The sequence below is a fragment of the Hyla sarda genome, chromosome 6 (assembly GCF_029499605.1).
Source record: "Hyla sarda isolate aHylSar1 chromosome 6, aHylSar1.hap1, whole genome shotgun sequence".
Classification (NCBI taxonomy): Eukaryota; Metazoa; Chordata; class Amphibia; order Anura; family Hylidae; genus Hyla; species Hyla sarda.
Genome location: NC_079194.1, coordinates 203,705,920 through 203,720,693, shown reverse-complemented (window position 1 = coordinate 203,720,693; position 14,774 = coordinate 203,705,920). Strand labels below are relative to the sequence as shown.

Below are 14,774 nucleotides of genomic sequence, written 5' to 3'. Positions count from 1 at the left end.
ACTTTAGATTCAGAGGACTACGGTGACCAGTGTTTGTTTAATGTTAATAAAATGGTTAACGAGGGCTTTTGGGGGATTGTGTTTTTTTGGAATATTTTTTTTTTTAAACTTGTGTTTTTTTTATTTACTTTACAGGCTTAGTAGTGGAAGCTGTCTTATAGAGACCATTACTAAGCCTGGGCTTAGTGTTAGCCACAAAAAACCGCTAGCACTAACCAATTATTACCCCGATACCCACCGCCACAGGGGTGTCGGGAAGAGCCGGTACCTACAGGCCCTGAGCATCAAAAATGGCGCTCCTGGGCCTAGGCGGTAACAGGCTGGCGTTATTTAGGCTGGGGAGGGCCAGTAACAATGGTCCTTGCCCACCCTGGTAACGTCCGGCTGTTACTGCTTGGTTGGTATTTGGCTGAGAATAAAAATAGGGGGAACCTTTTGCTTTTCTTTGCATAAATAATTAAATATAAAAAAATGTAAACGAATAGGATGCCCCCTATTTTTATTTTCAGCCAAATGCTGCTTGGTTGGTATTTGGCTGAAAATAAAAATAGGGGGCACCCTATTCGTTTTAATTTTTTTAAATTTAATTATTTATGCAAAAGCATAAGGTTCACCCTATTTTTATTCTCAGCCAAATACCAATCAAGCAGCAACAGCCTGACGTTACCAGGGTGGACGAGGACCATTGTTACTGCCCCCCCCCCCAGCCTAAATAACACCAGCCTGTAACCGCCTAGGCCCAGGAACGCCATTTTTGACACTCCTGGCCTATTGGTACTGGCTCTTCCCGGCACCCCTGTGGTGGTGGGTACCCAGGTAATAATTGGGGGGTTAGTGCTAGCTGTAATTGGGGCCAACGCTAAGCCCTGGCTTAGTAATAGACTCCGTTTATAAGACTACTTCCACTACTAAGCTTGTAAAGTAAATAAAAAAATGAATAAAAAAATTATTCCAAAACACTCCCCCACAAGCCTGCGTTAACCATAAAAAAAATTAAAAAAAATGAACAAAAGAAAAATAGGTTAATACATTTATTGTCACCTGCCCATCTCCCGTGCCGCACAACCACAACTCCCTGCATGCCCTAACAGTAGGACATGCTGGGAGTTGTAGTCATTTGGTGAGGGAGATGTGCAGGCGAGTGACATTACTGTAGTTGCACAGCAGAGGGCAGGTGATAAGCTTGTCACCAGCCTCTAAACTACAACTCCCAGCATGTCCTTACTTTAAGGACATGCTGGGAGTTGTAGTCGTGCAACCCAGGGAAGCGGGTGGTAATGCACTGCGCTCCCTGGCCAGCGGTGATCAGAAAATCACTATAATTTCTTATATCCTGCCGGGACCCGGCAAGAAATTTGTAAACTCTGCGGTGCCGTAAAAGGAGCCCAGGCTGACATAATACTGCAGCCGCCCGGGACTCCCGCAGCCGGCCGGGAGATGTGCAGGAGCCGTCCCTGCCATCCCTTAGTGTGTACCGCAGCATTGAGGGATGGCAGAGACGGCTCCTGCACATCTCCCAGCCCATCTGCAGGAGTCCCGGGCGGCTGCAGAATGGTGCCAGCCCGGGCTCCTTTTAACATGTAACAGAGCCGCAGAGTCCTACAGTAAGATCAAATTTCCCACCGGGTCCCGTGATTGGCTGCTCGGTCCCGGCCATTCACAGGATTACATTAGGGACTCCAAAAACTCTGCAGTGCCGAGGTATGTTAAAGAAGCCTGGGCTGGCATCGCTCTGCAACCACCCGGGCTCCATCTGATTCTATCCTCGCTACTAGGGATCGACCGATTATCAGTTTGGCAGATATTATCGTCCGATAATCACGATTTTGGGCATTATCGGTATCGGCAATTACCTTGCCAGCCCCAGAACTCACGTTACTTTGTTGTGTCAATTCTGAAACCCACTGCGTAGATATAAGGCTGGGTTCACATGGGGTGGATGAAGCCAGGGGACATCCCACATCCACTGAAATAGTACACCACTGCAGTCAATCACCGTATGACTGACATAGCATGCACATTGCCATTGGTTGAACTGGTCGACCATCTAAGGCCTCGTTCACATCATGGGGTGCCCCCTGAAGCACAGACAGCTAGTGACTACATTTCTGAGTGTATACAAATTTTGGCTTTGACTGAGAAGCATGGCTTGCAGCACTTTTTAGTCTAAAAGCTATGTATCCTGATGTATCCCAGCTTTGGAGGTAAAAATCGTACCGTAATATGAACCCAGCCTGATGTGTATGGGAACCTCACTGCTCGACCCTGTGGGCAGGTGAAGAGGGAGGGAAGGATCAGAATGTTGGTTTACCTGATCCTTTTGCTCTAGAGGGAATAAGCCTCAGCTACGGAAGTCTGGCGGCAGCTTTCTCTTCCCTCTGAATTAAAACACACATGTAGGTCCGACAAGTCAAGTATGCATATGGAGAAATAGCGGTGTGCCAAAAGGGCGTTCAGCTGACAGCTATCTTACATGTAAGGCCAGGTCATCACTAGAAGGGAACCTGTCATGCAGCTAACATATGCAATATGCTAACAACGTGACATTTTACCCACTGGGTGCTGAACCCCAGATTTGTATTTCTGGCTGCTGGAACAAGCACACTGTGCTGTTGAAGGGGAAATTTGGATTTCCAGTCAGGAACGCCACTCCTGGTAAGAAAAATGCAACCTTGTATTATATTGCCAGACATCATACCAGCGGTTTTGGGACACTAAACCTCAGCTGCATAAAGACCTGCTGTTCAATTGGCCCTTTCATTTTCAAACAAATTTTTTACATAATGTAATATTTGAAATATACATTTGTTAAAAAATGTGTATATTTTGGGGTAAAAAAGCTCAATACTTCTTACCACTAGGGGTCCCTCCAATGTCCAGAACACTGTCTCGTCCTTGCAGACAAAATAGAGGAAGTGTGGGGAAGACATGCTCCCAGCTTGTCAATCAGCCTGCTCTGAGAGACGGGGGCATGTCACAGAGCTGCCAGTTGTCAGCTCAGGAGTGAGGGAGGAAATTCCCACAGGAGATGTGAGCAACAAGAGAACACTGCCCTCCTCCTCAGTGAACTGAATGCAGTGTGAGCAACATAAACAAGGGAATTAGGAGCCAAAAAAGGATGAAAACCAGGATTTAAGGGAACTTGTCAGCAGAATTTACCCTATATAACTTAACAGGTTATTATAAAGGGTAAAATCATCTTGCTTAAAGGAGTACTCCAGGATCTGAAAATGTATCCCCTATCCTAAGGTTAGCCATCTCCCTTACAAGGCCCCGGTAGTCCGCAGAAAAGGGGGGCCTGTCGACCAACGCACAAAGCAGCGGCCGACACGCCCCCTTAATGCAGCGGTATGGCACAGCCAGAGATTGCCAAATGCAGCGCTCTGGCTCTCCCATAGTATTGTATTGAGGGGGCGTGTCAGCCATAGCTTCATACTGTAGTCAACACGCGCCTTTTGTGCGGACTGCATGGGCCCCCTCCAGGAGATTGCAAGGGGGGGGGGGGGGGGCACTGGGCCCCAGTGGTCAAACTTCTGCAATCTGACACTTTAAGTTTTCAGATCCTGGAGTACCCCTTTAACATCTTCCATTGTCTTTAGGGTTGGCAGATAGTGACCTAAATAGGCTTCAATGTTCTCCTGTGATGTATGCTAATTAGCTCTAAGTAGTCCCCGGACGGTGTGTCATCCTTAGGTAGAGTGGAGTGTATTCACACCTACTCTGGTGTGACTGACAGCCCCCACACCTCCAATGTCACCGATCTGTTCTAAAGTCTCACGTAGGCCCAGAAGCAGCGCTATCTCTATGAATGAAGCCGCTTCTGGGATTGCAAGAGTTTGGCACGCAGATGGAGCAGAGCAGTGACGCCAGAGGTGCCCGGGCTGTCAATCACACCAGAATAGGTGGGATTACAACTCAAAGCACAGTGACTACCTGAGGATGCTGCACTGCCCCGGGGACTACTCAGAGAATTCCCATACAATGTGGGACAACTTTGAAACTTATTTTTTATCATTATCGCTGCCAACCCTGAGGACATGGTAAGCAAGATTTTTACCCTAAATAACCTGTTGTGCCTGAAGCATTACTTTACTTTTTTATCTTGTGACTGGTACACTTGCAATGTCTGAAAACCAAGTGACAAGTTCTCTTTGAGGGTGCGTTCACACACTAGTAACTAGCAGCGGGTTTCCCGCTGGGGGAAACCCACTGCGAGTTACGCCACCATTCATTTGAATGGGTCCGTGGACAGTCTGCAAATCTGACACTATTGCGGACAGTCTGTGGACCGATTTAAAGCAATGGTAGTGTAACTCGCAGAGGGTAACGCGCAGCAGGAAACCCGCTGCTAGCAATAGCGTGTGAACACACCCTAAAGCGGTACTCCAGTGTCTGACAGCTTATGCCCATCCACAGAATATGGGAGTGATGGAGAAACACGAGCACAGAGCTCCCATTAAGATGGAAGTAGGAGGAGTGTCAACTTCACACTCCATGCAAGGGGACATTTGGGACGCATTCTGAAGATTGCGGGTGGCCTCACTGTAGCGACTAAGCTATCAAACATTGGAGCACCCCTTTAACCCTTTAATGACCACGGACGTAAATGTACGTCCTGCTTTGGCGGGAATTCCCGCACCAGGACGTACATATACGTCCTGTGTATGACCGCGAGCATCGGAACGGTGCACGCGTCATACACGGCAGGACCCGCTGGTAATTGCAGACATCTGCAATCGCGCGGATGTCCGCCATTAACCCCTCAGATGCCGTGATCAATACAGATCACGGCATCTGCGGCAGTGCAGCACTTTGAATGGATGATCGGATCGCCCGCAGCGCTGCCGCGGCGATCCGATCATCCAGCATGGTGGCTGGAGGTCCCCTCATCTGGTTCAGGCCGTCTCCCAGGGTCTTCTACTCTGGTCTAAGATCGAGCAGAGCAGAAGAACACCGATAATACTGAGCAGTGCTATGTCCTATACATAGCATTGCACAGTATCAGGCCCCGTTCACACTACGGAATTCTCGCAGCTGAATTCCGCGAGCGAAGGTTTTGCCTGGCGGCCGCCGCCGAGGGTGCTTCGGCGCTAGGGCCGCGGGGCACTGAGCCGTCACCATTGACGGCTATGCAGTGCTCGCGGAATCCGCGCAAAGAATGAACATGTTCTTTCTATGCGCACAACAATTTCAGCGGCAGAATTGTCCGCCGCGGAAATTCCGCAGTGTGAACGGGTCTCGCGGAGACCCATTCACACTAATGTTAAGTTTACACCGCGGAAATCCGCTCGTGGAATTTCGCGAGAATTCCGTAGTGTGAACGCACCCTTAGCAATCAAAGGATTGCTATAGATAGTCCCCTATGGGAACATAAAAAGTGTAAAATAAAAGTTGAAAAATTTAAAAATAAATCACCTCCCCCAATAAAAACTGTCCCGTTTTTCCCATTTTACCCCCAAAAAGCGTAATTTTTTTTTATATAAACATATTTGGTATCGCCGCATGTGTAAATATCCATACTATAAAAATATAATGTTAATTATCCCGTACGATGAATGGCGTAAACGTAAAAAATAAAAGTAAAAAAAATGCAGCTTTTTTTTCACATTTTATAAAAAAAAAATAAAAAAATAATCTAAAAGTTTTATATATGCAAATGTTGTATCAATAAAAAGTACAGATGACGGCGCAAAAAATTAGCCCTCATACCGCCCTATATATGGAAAAATGAAAAAGTTATAGGTGGTCAAAATAGGGCAATTTTAAATTACTGATTTTGTACAAAAAGTTTTAGATTTTTTTTAAGCGATACAAAAATATAAAAGTATCTAGAAAACGAAAACGCAAAAATAAAATTGGCCTGGTCCTTAACGACAATGGACGTAAATGTACGCCATGGTGACGTGGTACTTAGCGCACCATGACGTACATTTACGCGCCAACATGATCGCGAGCACCGGAGCGGTGCTCGCGTCATGCCCGGCAGGTCCCAGCTTATATCAGCAGCCAGGGACCCGCCGGTAATGGCGGACATCTGCAAATGCGCGGGCGGATGTCCGCCATTAACCCCTCCAATGCCGTGATCAATACAGATCGCGGCATTGCGGTCATTTGAATGGACGATCGGATCGCCCGCAGCGCTGCCGCGGGGATCCGATCATCCAGCATGGCGGCCTGAGGTTCCTCACCTTGCTCCGGCCGTCTCCCGGGGTCTTCTGCTCTGGTCTGAGATCGAGCAGACCAGAGCAGAAGATCACCGATAATACTGAGCAGCTCCGGACCCGTCACTGCTGCCCTGGATGTCGCTCCATCGCTGTCGCCGTGTCCCGGTCGCTCCGGAACGTCTCTACTGCCGGCCGGGTATCCTCGCTCTCTGTCGCCGCCATCACGTCGTTACGCACGCACGCGACGACGAGGAAGGAGAGCGCCGGCCACACAGGGGATCCCTGAACGGAGAAGACACCGAGGAGGCAGGTAAGGTCCCTCCCGGTGTCCTGTAAGCACTAACCCGGCTATTCAGTCGGGCTGTTCGGGACCGCCGCGGTGAAATCGTGGCGGTCCCGAACAGCCCGACTGAACAGCCGGGTTAGTGTCACTTTCCCTTCAGACGCGGCGGTCAGCTTTGATCGCCGCGTCTGAAGGGTTAATACAGGGCACCGCGATCGGTGATGTCCTGTATTAGCCGCGGATCCCGGCCGTTGATGACCGCAGGTATTTGCCGCGATAGGTGTGTATTCACCGTATAAGACGCACCGACTTTTTCCCCCCAAAAAAAGTGCGTCTTATACGGCAAAAAATACGGTATATAAAAGTATATAACATGGGTATCAATTTAATCGTATTGAACCACAGAATAAAGAATAAATGTCATTTTTACCAGAAAGTGTACAGCGTGAAAACAAAACCTTCCAAAATTGCTAAATTGCGGATTTCTTTTCAATTTTCCCACATAAATAATATTTGTTTGGTTGCGCCGTACATTACATTTCTATGGTAAAATAAGTGATGTCATTACAAAGTACAATTGGTGATGCAAAAAACAAGCCCTCACATGAGTCAGTGGATGGAAATATAAGAGAGTTATGATTTTTAGAATGCGAGGAGGAAAAAACGAAAATGCAAAAATAAAATTGGACTGGTCCTTAAGGCCAAAATGGGCCTGGTCCTTAAGGGGTATTCCAGGAAAATATATTTTTGATTAATATTAACTGGCTCCAGAAAGTTAAACAGATTTGTAAATGACTTCTATTAAAAAAAAAAATCTTAATCCTTCCAATAATTATCAGCTGCCGAAGTGGAGTTGTTCTTTTCTGTCTGGCAACAGTGCACTCTGCTGACATCTCTGCTTGTCTCGGGAACTGCACAGAGTAGAAGAGGTTTGCTATGGGGATTTGCTTCTACTTTGGACAGTTTCCGAGACAGGTGTCAGAAGAGAGCACTTAGACAGAAAACAACAACTCAACTTCAGCAGCTCATAAGTGCTGAAAGGATTAAGATTTTTTTTAATAGAAGTAATTTACAAATCTGTAACTTTCTGGAGCCAGTTGATATAAAAAAATAAAAATAAAAAAGTTTTTTTCCTGGATAACCCCTTTAAGTTGCTTGTCCCATCAGAACGAGCACTGTCCATATGAACTATACAGGGTATATAGACATCTCAGAGGGGCAGGCCGGGCCTGGTGGGCTAGTGTTCATGTGCTACATTTCCCATGCAGGGGAAAGAGGCAGTATCTGTCCACTGTCACTAACCTTATGGATAGAGATGAGCGAACTTACAGTAAATTCGATTCGTCACAAACTTCTCGGCTCGGCGGGTGATAACTTTTCCTGCATAAATTAGCTCAGATTTCAGGTGCTACCGTGGGCTGGAAAAGGAAGATACAGTCCTAGGAGACTCTTTCCTAGGACTGTATCCACCTTTTCCAGCCCACCGGAGCACCTGAAGGCTGAACTAATTTATGCAGGAAAAGTTATCAACCGCCGAGCTGAGAAGTTCGTGACGAATCGAATTTACTGTAAGTTCGCTCATCTCTACTTATGGACACTGTTTGGCGTGTACATTCACCATACTTGGCAGGAAACAGTTTGTGCATTTAGTTCCATTCTGTTCAGAATAAGAGATTTAGTATAGCACACCAGCCATGTACTGGTGCAGTTTCCCAACCAGGGTGCCTCCAGGTGTTGCAAAACTACAACTCCCAGCATGCCCGGACAGCCAAAGGCTGTCCGGGCATGCTGGGAGTTGTAGTTTTGCAACAGCTGGAGGCACCCTGGTTGGGAAACACTGTACTGGAGAGACACATGTGTACATAGTGGTCTTCCTGCCATGTATTTTTACCTGCACAGGTCTCAGTTCACACTGGCTGGAGATGACATAGCACCACATAACCATTCCAGCCAATGGCTGGCCCCAGTGCCCACATGTTGCAGCACTGCTGGTATGTGGCACTATTCTTATATGAACAGAGTCTGACAAGTCACACAGAAGTTCTAGCACTTTCCCCTCAGTGTCAGGCGTGCAGTGTCCCCCCCGGGGCCCCATGACAGAATGGCCCAGCCCAGAAACTTCTGAGCTCCATTCATTGTTCGCAGCCACGTCCATAAAGCTATACAGCTGACAGGAATGAGGAGACAACCGGGTGTAACACCCCGCAGAGCTGAGCTCTCCAGCCCCGGTAAGTGCAGCACTTCTGCGCGGTAAGTGCAGCACTTCAGCCCGGTAAGTGCACCCGCACCCACCGCAGGCCCAGGGCGCCGCCATGCGCTTCAAACGAAAGCACATGACAAGGAGGTGCACCGGGGGCCACACTGCCCTCAGCGTCTACCGGGGACCTCGCTCCACTCCGGGCATCCCGAGGCCTTCACACCGGGACTTACCGCTCACGAGGTCCGCTCTGAAAGGTCCCGACGAGCGCGCAGCTCCCGCCACCGCCCTCCTCCTCAACGAGCTGCCGTCCAGAGGAGGCTCCGCCCAGCACCGGGGAATGATGGGAATTGTAGTCTCTGACAAGCCTGGACTGGGTATAGTGTGTGCAGTGCCCGCTGTGAGTGCTGGCAGATATACACTATAGAGCCATTACATTTTATAGTAATTGTATTACTTTCATGATAACGCCATGCTTCAGTAAAACAACAACTGTAATGCCCTTATTTAAAGGGACAGTGTCCTGCATGTGTCTGCCAGCCTGCTGAATTATGTGTAATGGACCTCTTCACAACCTAAAATGACAACCAGATACACATCTCAGTCCAGATTCCCTAAACAAATAAAAACTGCAGACTATACCCCCTCAAACAGATACCTTCCCCCCCATATGAGCACCCGGGAGAGAGGAGAAGGGCCGGACTGGGGGTAAAAACCAGCCCTGGAAATAATTATATATTAGCCCATAAGCCTGGTGTCTTTGTGCTGGCAACTGACCCCCGCCCGCAGGCGTACCGCTTTATGTGGATATATAGATATACATATGTATATATATATATGTGTGTGTCCGTGTATATATTAGGGCTGTACAATATATAGCAACTGACCCCCGCCCGCAGGCTTACCGCTTTATGTGGATATATATGTATATATATATATATATATGTCCGTGTATATATGAGGGCTGTACAATATACAGCAACTGACCCCCGCCCGCAGGCTTACCGCTTTATGTGGATATATATGTATATATCTATGTCCGTGTATATATTAGGGCTGTACAATATACAGCAACTGACCCCCGCCCGCAGGCTTACCGCTTTATGTGGATATATATGTATATATCTATGTCCGTGTATATATTAGGGCTGTACAATATATAGCAACTGACCCCCGCCCGCAGGCATACCGCTTTATGTGGATATATAGATATATATGTATGTATATATATATATATATATATATATATGTATATATAAATATATTTATGTCCGTGTATATATTAGGGCTGTACAATATATAGCAACTGACCCCCGCCCGCAGGCATACCGCTTTATGTGGATATATAGATATATATGTATGTATATATATATATATATATATGTATATATATATAAATATATATATGTCCGTGTATATATTAGGGCTGTACAATATATAGCAACTGACCCCCGCCCGCAGGCGTACCGCTTTATGTGGATATATATATGTCTGTGTGTGTATATATTAGGGCTGTACAATACATAGCAATCGCAGCACAGATGGCGATAATTGTGGATTACAATATAGCGAGTTAGCCCTTTGCAAAATTTTGCAATTATTTAGGCACTACAGGGAGGAAAAAGAATGGATAGCACATCGGGCTGCGCCGCGTAACAGCCAACAATCAGGTGAAACACAGGAGCCTAACCTGGCTCTGGCGGCAGCAAGCTCAACTCTCGGGCAGCATGGCCTGTGCGGCCCACTGTTTCTCCTCCCAGCAGTGCCAAGCGCTGATAGGAAGGGACTTAACCCCTCCACGACTGTCCGCCGCATATATATGGCCAGCCATACGGCAGGTATATGAAGCAAGCTCAGGAGCTGAGCTCACTTCATACTGGCTAATGCTGGACTACACAGAATTATGCAGAATTTTCATGCGGAATTCCATGCAGAAATTCTGGCGTGTGAACACAGCCTGACATACATAATCTGCCATAGACTACTATACAGTCTCATAGGGGGAGATTTTTCAAAACCTGTGCAGAGGAAAAGTTGCCCATGACAACCAATCTTCTTTCACTTTTAACCCCTTAAGGACCCAGGGAGTACAGGTACGCCCTGATGTCCTGGGACTTAAGGACCCAGAGTGTAGCTGTATGCTCGTGGGAGTTCTGGTTCCCGCCAGGCGGGGACCGGACTGGGATACCTGCTGAAATAATTCAGCAGACACCCCATGCACACCCCTGGGGGGGGGGGGGGGGGTCCTGAGACACCCATCCCCCCCACCCCCATGTCGACGATCACCGCAAATCGCCGATCAATTCCGGGTCAATCGGGTTCCCCGGTGACCTGGAAAAAAAGGGTGATAGTGCTTCCCGAGACGGCACCTATCACCCTTTAGCAGCAGGACTCCTGCTGTGGGGGTGTCCCTAACAGCACCTGCTCCACCCCTATTTCAGAGGGCGAGAGAGGGTGCCGGGAGTCTTCACCTGGACCTGGGGCCCCCGATCCCCGGCATCGGCAGAGGGATCGGGGCCCCAGGAGCGGAGACAGCGGTGGTGGCATCAGGCAGGATCCGGCAGAGCAGCAGCAGGAGGTAAGGCCATGCCTCCTGCTGTTGCCTAGCAACAACTCCCAGCATGCACAAAAAGGCATGCTGGGAGTTGTTGTTATACAACAGCAGAATGCACAATTACAACTCCTAACATGCCCTTTGGTAGTTTGTGCAGGTGGGGGTTGTAGTTATGCAACAGCTGGAGGCACATTTTTTCTATGAAAAAGTGTGCCTCCAGCTGTTGCATAACTACAACCCCCAGCATGCACTGACAGCCAAAGGGCATGCTGAGAGATGCATTAGTGTGCCTCCAGCTGTTGCATAACTACAAGTCCCAGCATGCCCTTCGGCTGCAAGTGCATGCTGAGAGTTGTAGTTTTGCAGCAGCTGAAGGCACCCTGATTGCGAAACACTGAGAGTTTGTTACCTAACTCAGTGTTTCGCAAACCAGTGTGCCTCCAGCTGTTGCAAACTACAATTCCCAGCATGCACTGATAGACCGTACATGCTGGGAGTTGTAGTTTTGCAACAGCTGGAGGTACATTCACACGGGCGGGTTTACATTGAGTTTCTCGCTGCAAGTTTGAGATGCAACAAATTTTCACCTGCAGCTCAAACTCCCAGTGGAAAACTCACTGTAAACCCCCCGCCTGTGTGAATGTACCCTAAAAACACTACATTACACCACACTACACTATACAAAATAAAAAGTAAAACACTACATTTACACATACCCCTACACAGTCCCCTCCCCCCCAATAAAAATGAAAAACGTCTGGTACGGCAGTGTTTCCAAGACAAGGCCTCCAGCTGTTGCAAAACAACAACTCCCAGTATTGCCGGACAACCATTGACTGTCCAGGCATGCTGGGAGTTTAGCAACAGCTGGAGACATCCTGTTTGAGAAACACAGCCGTAGGGTAATTTTGGTATCGGACTCAAGTGTAATTCTTGCATCCGGGTCCGTCCCTATGCAAATCCTTAATTTAGGCCTCAAATGAGCATGGCATTCTCTCACTTCGGAGCCCTGTCGTATTTCAAGGCAACAGTTTAGGGCCACATATGGGGTATTTCCATACTCGGGAGAAATTGCCTCACAAATTTTGGGGGGCTTTTTCTCCTTTTACCCCTTATGAAAAGGAAAAGTTGGGGTCTACACCAGCATGTTATTGTAAAAAATTACATTTTTTTACCCTAACATGCTGGTGTTGCCCCATAATTTTCATTTTCACAAGAGGTAAAAGGAAAAAAAGACCCCAAAAATTTGTAACGCAATTTCTCCTGAGTACGGAAATACCCCATATGTGGACGTAAAATGCTCTGCGGGCGCACAACAATGCTCAGGAGTGAGAGCGCACCATGTACATTTGAGGTGATTTGCACAAAAATGGCGGATCCTTACAGTGGTACTGACATAAACGGAGGGCATTTTCTCCTATAACCTCTTATAAAAATAGTAAATTTTGGGAAAAAATGCATGTTAGTGAAAAAAATAATTTTCATTTAGACATCCAACTTTAACAAACAGTCGTGAAACACCTGTGGGGTGTTAAGGCTCACTGGACCCCTTGTTATGTGCCATGAGGGGTGTCATTTTCAAAATAGAATGCTATGTGTATTTTTTTTTTTTTCTGTTCTGTTTTTGTGATATGTGCCCCAAAAACCATTTCAGCAAAATTCACTCTCCAAAATCCCATTGTTGCTCCTTCGCTTCTGAGCCCTCTATTGCACCCACAGAACACTTTACGTTCACATATGAGGTATTTTCTTACTCAAGAGAAATTGGGTTACAAATTTTGGGGGGCTTTTTCTCCTTTTACCCCTTGTAAAAATTGAAAAACTGGGTCTACTAGAACATGTTAGTGTAGAGGGGTGCAGTTTTTATAATGGGGTCATTTATTGTGTATTTCTAATATGAAAGCCTTTCAAATCCACTTCAAAACTGAACTGGTCCCTGAAAAATTCAGATTTTGAAAATTTTGTGAAAAATTGCTGCTGAACTTTGAAGCCCTCTGATGTCTTCCAAAAGTAAAAACATGTCAACTTTATGATGCAAACATACAGTAGACATATTTGGGGAGATTTATCAAAGTTATCTATTTCCCGCATCAATATAGACCAACCTACAGAGCGTTAGGCTGGTCTATTGTGCGCTAAATTTATCAAAAGTCGCACGGCTCTTGATAAATTCTGCGCAAAGACTTACTTCGGTATCTAAGGTTTAGACTGTATTTAAACCTGCTCCAGTATGGTCTGACATTTTAGCGCACTTTCGGCCAATGCAACTTTTCACCGAAAAGTCGCTATTGATAAATTCAGCACCAATGCATTTTTCTGTCTAAAATAGATTAGAATGGATCATGTTCTAAGCAAAAGTCGCAAAAAAGTCACACGTATTTAGACTGCGACTTTCTGTGCGACAATTTTAGACTGGAAAAAACTGTCTAAATCCTTTGATAAATCTCCCCCATTGTAAATGTGAATAAATATATAATTTATTTGGTATGTCCATTTTCCTTATAATAGCCCTGTCAAGACCCTTGTAAATGAATAATAATTAAAACTTTATATTTATTGATATGCATTAAAATGCAAAATTTCAACCAATTGTGATATACTAAATCAAATAATAGTAACGAGGTATTGGACCAGCAACCAATAATACCCGATTTGGAACTAATGGATCATGAACTGTAATGTAAATTTTAAACATTATCTTTCACTTTTTTGCACATGAGGTGATATTGAATTGACTATACCTGAACAAATGGTGAGCCTAGCCCTGTGTTGTCAAACATTATATAGAGTTGTTTGCATATTAGGGTGTTGTGTTGTTGATAACTATATCACACTACCTATGTATTGGCAACTGAGGAATTGAAGTGTTCGTGTAGCCTGGGGGACGGTGATATATCACGCTCTCACCATATACATGATTACTGCAGATATTAGTTGTCATTAAATCTGATACTTGTTAAATCGGGTATTATTGGTTGCTGGTCCAATACCTCGTTACTATTATTTGATTTATTTATTTATAACGTGTGTATATCACAATTGGTTGAAATTTTACATTTTAATGCATATCAATAAATATTAAGTTTTAATTATTATTCATTTACAAGGGTCTTGACAGGGCTGTGATAAAATATTCTAAGTGACTCCTTGATCTATTGATATAAAGTGCTGTACTCCCCATTTTCCTTATAAGCAGAGAGTTTCAAAGTTAAAAAAAAAATGCAAACTTTTCAAATTCTTCATAAAATTTGGGAATTTGTCCCCAAGAAATGATGCAAGTATCGACAATAATTTACCACTAATATAAAGTAGAATATGTCATGAAAAAACAATCTCGGAATCAGAATGAAAAGTAAAAGCATTCCAGAGTTATTAATGCTTAAAGTGACAGTGGTCATATGTGCAAAAAATGCTGGGGTCCTTAAGGCTAAGTTTCTACTTGGTTTTTTTGGGGGAAAAACACCAAGAAAAATGCCAATTCTGCTGCACAGCGTTTTTTCAGCCAAAAAACGCTGCAGATGTTATCTGTAAATCAATGAGAAATTGCAAAATTCTTTTTCCACTTGGCATCTTTCA

General features: G+C 45.7%; 1 protein-coding gene across 2 annotated transcripts in view; it reads right to left on the bottom strand.

Annotated features, from left to right (window-relative positions):
- Positions 1 to 14,774, bottom strand: part of NUTF2 (nuclear transport factor 2) — a 92,329-nt gene that overhangs the window by 53,708 nt on the left and 23,847 nt on the right. Inside the window, exon 1 of one of the 2 annotated variants that reach the window (XM_056526299.1) lies at positions 8,878 to 9,020. The exons of the other annotated variant lie outside the window; for it this stretch is intronic. The gene's annotated coding sequence lies outside the window, so the exon portion shown is untranslated. Of the gene's footprint in view, positions 1 to 8,877; positions 9,021 to 14,774 lie in introns of those variants that run through there. 2 annotated transcript variants of the gene reach the window in all.